Source organism: Phyllobates terribilis, unplaced genomic scaffold (assembly GCF_046119375.1).
Source record: "Phyllobates terribilis strain yellow unplaced genomic scaffold, ASM4611937v1 Scaffold_4__5_contigs__length_816908805, whole genome shotgun sequence".
Classification (NCBI taxonomy): Eukaryota; Metazoa; Chordata; class Amphibia; order Anura; family Dendrobatidae; genus Phyllobates; species Phyllobates terribilis.
In genome coordinates, this window is record NW_027362764.1 from 173,173,847 (window position 1) to 173,179,846 (window position 6,000).

At 45.7% G+C, this 6,000-nt stretch overlaps 1 protein-coding gene across 1 annotated transcript in view; it reads right to left on the bottom strand.

The window, feature by feature from the left end:
* The window catches only part of RFTN1 (raftlin, lipid raft linker 1), a 448,879-nt gene extending 446,546 nt beyond the window's left edge, over positions 1–2,333 (bottom strand). Inside the window, exon 1 of the mRNA XM_073677942.1 lies at positions 1,654–2,333. The gene's annotated coding sequence lies outside the window, so the exon portion shown is untranslated. The remainder of the gene's footprint in view (positions 1–1,653) is intronic.
* Positions 2,334–6,000: the final 3,667 nt, after the last annotated feature.

Consider the following 6,000-nt stretch of genomic DNA (forward strand, 5'->3'; position numbering starts at 1 on the left):
CTGAGGAGACTTGTTAATTAAGTATCTGTCCCCAGCAGCTTCAAGGATTTCCAAGCTGTGCACCTACAATCCAACGGCTCCTTACGATGTGAGGCATTATGGAAAGTAATGATGGACTCTACACAATGTTATTCCTGATGAACTTCTATAAGCTTATTTATTAATGTCTATTGATTTTAATTATTTTAGTGATACATGAGATTTCATACAGTTGCACGACCAGTAGGATTAGGTTGTGGACCAAATATATAGTCCACAAGATCACAACACATCTGACCAAAATCCAGCTGCCCCTAAAGGTTCAGTATTCACATATGGGGTCAAGTAAAACTCAATTGCCTTTTTTAAACAGTGTGATTTTAACTTCAATAAAGAATTCATAGTGAACCCCATAATGAAGGATGAAAAACCCATAGTAAACCCCATAATGAGGAATGAAGAACCCACAGTGAACCCCATAATGAGGAATGACGAACCCACAGTGAACCCCTAATGTAAATCTAAGGCAGGACTCCATAGTGATCCAAATGTAAAATAAAGTCAGAACTCATAGAGACCCAGACCCCAATGTAAATCAAAGTCAAAACACTACTGTGATCCTAAATATAAATATAAAATAAAGTCAGTCATCATATTGACCCCCAATGTCAAATAAATGACACACAATTTCAAATAAAGTCAGAACCTCATAGTGATCTCAATATAAAATGAAGTCGGCCCTCATAGAGACCCCATTGTGAAATGAATGACCACCACCCAATGTAAAAGTCAGAAACTCATATAGAGCCCCAATGTAAATGAATGAAACCAATGTAAAATGAAGTCAGACATCATATTGACCCCCAATGTAAAATAAATGACACCCAATTTAAAATAAAAAGTCAGAAACCAATAATGATCTCAATGTAAAATGAAGTCAGAACTCATAGAGACCCCAATACAAATCAAAATGAGAAAATCATTGGGATCCTAATGTAAAAAGAAGTCAGAATTCATAGTGACCCTTCTATGTAAAATAAAGTCAGAACTAAGAGACACCAAAATGTTAAATGAATGACCCCCAATATGAAATTATGCCAGAATTCATAGTGACCCCAAATGTGAAATAAATGACACCCATCACATGTAACATGATGTCAGACCCCATAGTGACCCCAATATAAAGTCACAACTCATAGTAACCTCCTAAATGTAAATGAATGACCCCAGTGTAATATTAATTCAGACCCCATAGTTACCCCAGTTTAAAATGAACGACCCCCAATATAAAATCAATGACTCTCAATGTAAAATGTGGTCAGACCCCATAGTGACCTCTGTATACAACAGTCTGCCCCTCAGTTACCCCCCATGTAACAGTAACCCTCTTAACCAAATGTCAGATTCCACAGTGACTCCCATGTAAAAGACCCCATAATAAACTGCACCATGACAGAGCGACCACCCAGCGCCAGTTTGTACACTGAAGTCAGAGAGCACAGTGACCCCACATACATGACAGACCCTAAAGTTGGCACAGCAGATGTCGGTAGCCAGATCCTACGGCGATGCATCATGAACAGGACCCCACAATGACCCTCTGCTTCCATAACGACCCCTGACACTGCAGTGTCTCCCCGGTACAAGGTGCTGACCCCACAGAGCCGCTGTTACCTGAGTGTCGGCTCCGCTCTCCGCACAGATCACAAGCACGGTCTCTCCGGCAGCCGGCGGCCACAGTCACATAGCAGGGGACGCAGGAAAGTTTTGGGGTCCGCAGCGCTGAGTGTCAGGAAGGGACGGAGCTCCGGGCACAGGCTTTAGCCGCTGCTGTTTTTCTGCTCTTCCTTCAGCGCTGAACTCATGAACAAAATATGTTGCTTTGCACGTTCAGTTCAACCACATCCTCTGCTGCCCGGGCTGTGCCCGCTCCAGAGACTGGCAGAGAAGCCCTGACACCGAGCACCGCACCAAGGACGAGCGGAGGCACAGCACTGCCAAGTTGTATCAGCTGAGAGCAGGCAGCGGGAAGGAGCAGCCGGTACTGAGGTGCCGGTACGGAGCTGTGCACGGAGCTGCCGGTACTGAGCTGTGCACGGAGCTGCCGGTACTGAGCTGTGCACGGAGCAGTCCCCACAGGCTGCAGACTCCCCTCTCCTCCAGGAAATCCTCTGCTGTCACTCTCTGGCGCCCCCTCCCTCCTCTCTGCTGCACCTCTCACTCTCCACGGGCTCCGGCTCCTCTCAGTACACGGCCCGGGCCCCCCATCATAGGCTAAACGAGGGGGCTCCTAGTTCATGGAAATACAGCACAAACAGTGCTGATAGTGCCTCAGCATTTCATGACCTCTGCTTGCTGTGAGTGAATAACAGTCCTGTTTACATCCAGAAGCAAAGCCTACCTTTATTATGACAGTATCTCCAATAGAGACAGGGGTGGACACTGACAGCTTGGGGCCCCTGTGCAAGAAATGTGTCTGGGTCCCCCCCTCCTTTTATGGCGAGAAAGCTACAGCCAGCTATATATATATATAGCTTACATAGTCTCCTTTATTATGTGTATTGCTGCCCCTTATTACACAGTGCCCTCTCTTGTTATATACAGCACCGTCCCTTACATATCGGATAATACAGCGCCCTGTGTTCTAGGTCTGCCTTACATATGGCGCTTTTTTAATGGAACTAATAAAATGGACGTTTTAACTTTACATTTCTTGTGATGGATACGGAGAAGGTGCTGGAGTTTTTCTAAACTACTTCCTACTGCTTCTCATCCCTGGACTTGCTACCAAGGATTTCTGTGCACCAGTGGACCCTTATGGCATATGCATGGTAGGCTGAAATTTCCCTTTTTTTCCTTATATACCTGTGTTCAATAAAAAAGGACGCTGTGACTGACAAAATAACTATAATACGCTATGTAAGGGACAGCACTGTACATAACAGCAAAGTAAGCTATATAATAAGAGACGACACTATGTATAACTAGAGAAGATGGTACGTAAAGAGATGATGTTATACATAATAAAAGAGGAAACTATGTAACTAAGGACGGTGCTATACATAATAAGTGAGTACACTATATACTAAGGGACTGAGCTATACATAAAGGCTACATTCCTGTGTCCATGTGGAGAGTCGGTTTGCTGCCCGCTTTTACAGACGCATTGAGCTTGTCCTATTCTGATCCTCAAAATCGGATCAGAACAGGACATTCTCTGACCCTCACTGATCTCATTCTCAGATCCTTGATTTTCACGTATGTGTGAATGGACCCAGAAAACTCTACAAGTCCGTGGACCGTCCGATAAAAAAATCTGACAGCACACGGACATTTCACACAAATGTGAGAATGCAGCCTAAGGGATATTACAGATAACATTATCACTCCAAGTCACACAGTGCAGATACAGAATAAAATTTACATCTACGTACTTACCGCTGATGTCTCATCTGATTAGAGTCGGTTTCTGCTGGTTCTTCTCCATCTGGTCAGACCTTCATGTCGACATCTCCCAGCCACGACTCATCATGATGATCACTGCAGCCCTAAAAATAACAAGGTCACATATATTATATACATAGATGTGTCTCCCTCCGCATTGCACCCCTGAATACAGATATGTACCCCGCTATTAATATACTATTAGCCACGCACCAATCAAAATATATCCATCATTGTCCTCTCCCCAACCTCCATCATTGTTCTCTCCCACCTCCATCATTGTCCTCTCCCCCACCTCCATCATTGTTCTCCCCCACCCCCGTCATTGTTCATCCCCACTCCCATGATTGTCCTCTTCCCCACCTCCATCAATGTCATTTCCTCCACCTCCATCATTGTCCTCTCCCCCACCTTCATCATTGTCCTCTCCACCACCTCCATCAATGTCATCTCCTCCACCTCCATCATTGTCCTCTCCCCACCTCCATCATTGTCCTTTCCCCCACCTCCATCAATGTCATCTCCTCCACCTCCATCATTGTCATCTCCCCCACCTCCATCATTGTCCTCTACCCCATCCCCATCATTGTTCTCCCCATCTCCATCATTGTTCTCTCCCACCTCCATCATTGTCATCTCCCCCACATTCATCATTGTTCTCTCCCCCACCCCATCATTGTTCCCCCCATTCCCATCATTGTCATCTCCCCCATCCCCATCATTGTCTCCCCCACCTATATCATCATTGTTCTCCCTTATTCCCATCATTGTCATCTCTCCCATCCCCATCATTGTCTCCCCCACCTCCATAATTGTTCTCCCCCACCACACCTCATTGTCCTGGACCTCTCCCCAGTGAATTAGTAAAAAAAAAAAAAAAGCACACTCACCTCTCAGTCCGTTCCCCTGCAGCATCATCATTGCCGACAACTTTCTCTCTGACACAGGCGCGCGCTAGCTACCCTTAACCACACCCAGAGATGAGGTATGTGGGTAGCTAGACCCGCTAATCTCTCCAGCTACCCGAAACCCGGCTCCCAGGTGCACCAAACAGTCCTCTTAGTGCTTATGTGCATTAGAGCAACAATCCGGGTTACATCACAGAGGACAGCCCATCTCTGTGATACATACCTCCCATCAACTATGTGTCCGTTAGCCACCTTACAATATATATAGATTTATTTCTATATACACTGATGTGTGTGATATTATTATAGAAATATTAATTGCCTGTCTTGTGATTCTTTTCTTGCAGTTGACAGGCTCGTATGTCACGTTCTTCACGTGTGATGATATGTTCCTGATACTTTCTATAGACGCTAATATGTATAACACCGTAAATCAGGGGTCTCAAACACACGGGCCGCATGCAGCCCCTGAGGCTGCTTCATGCGGCCAGCAGGCACCCATGATGATCACGACTGGGTCCTGGGGCTGACGATATAAGCGATTCTCTTCAGTTGAATGTATGTCCTCGGGTGCACATTCAATTGAAATGTATCAAGGCGCAGACACCAGCTCTCTGCTCCGCAATACCAATACGAGCTACCGGCCAATTAGAGACCGGCAGATGACGTTGGCAGGCAGGCACGGGCAGCGTGTGATGTCACTGCCATGTGACGTCACTGCCATATGCCGCCCAGGTTGTGGAGGAGAAGAGGACGCTGTTCGTTGAGGGAGCGGAGGTCAGGTGAGAAGGATTTTATTTTAAAAAATATTGGGGAGTTGGGCCAAAAAATGACAAATGGGGTTCAATGCCGATAAATGTAAGGTCATGCACATGGAAAAGAAAAACAGCAGTCACCCATACATATTAAATGGGAAACCGTTGGGGAAATCTGACATGGAGAAGGACCTGGGCGTCTTGGTTAATAGCAAATTAAATTGGAGTGCCCAGTGTCAGGCAGCAGCTGCGAAGGCAAATAGAGTCATGGCATGCATCAGAAGAGGAATAGGGGCATATGATGAGAACATTGTTCTTCCTCTGTATAAAGCGCTGGTAAGGCCGCACTTAGAATATTGTGCACAGTTTTGGGCTCCGGTGCTCAGGAAAGACATATTGGAGCTAGAGAGGGTACAAAGGAGGGCGACTAAGGTAATAAAGGGAATGGAGGGACTAGAATACCCAGAGAGGTTGTCAAAATTAGGCCTATTTACGTTGGAAAAGAGAAGGCTTAGGGGAGACCTCATAAACATGTATAAATACATCAGGGGGCAGTACAGAGATCTCTCCCATGACCTGTTTATACCAAGGATGGTGACAAAGACGAGGGGGCACACTATGCGTCTGGAGGAAAGGAGGTTCCTGCACCAGCATAGAAGGGGATTCTTTACGGTCAGAGCCGTGAGACTCTGGAACTCTCTGGGAGAGGAAGTGGTGATGTCCAACTCACTTAATGAGTTCACGAGAGGCCTGGACGCCTTTCTTGAGAACAATAAAATTACATCTTATGCTTAGTGATAGTTAATTAATCCAGGGATTTAATCTGACTGCCAGATTGGAGTCGGGAAGTGAATTTTTCCTCAATGATGTAAATTGGCCTATACCGCATGGGTTTTTTTTTGCCTTCCCCTGGA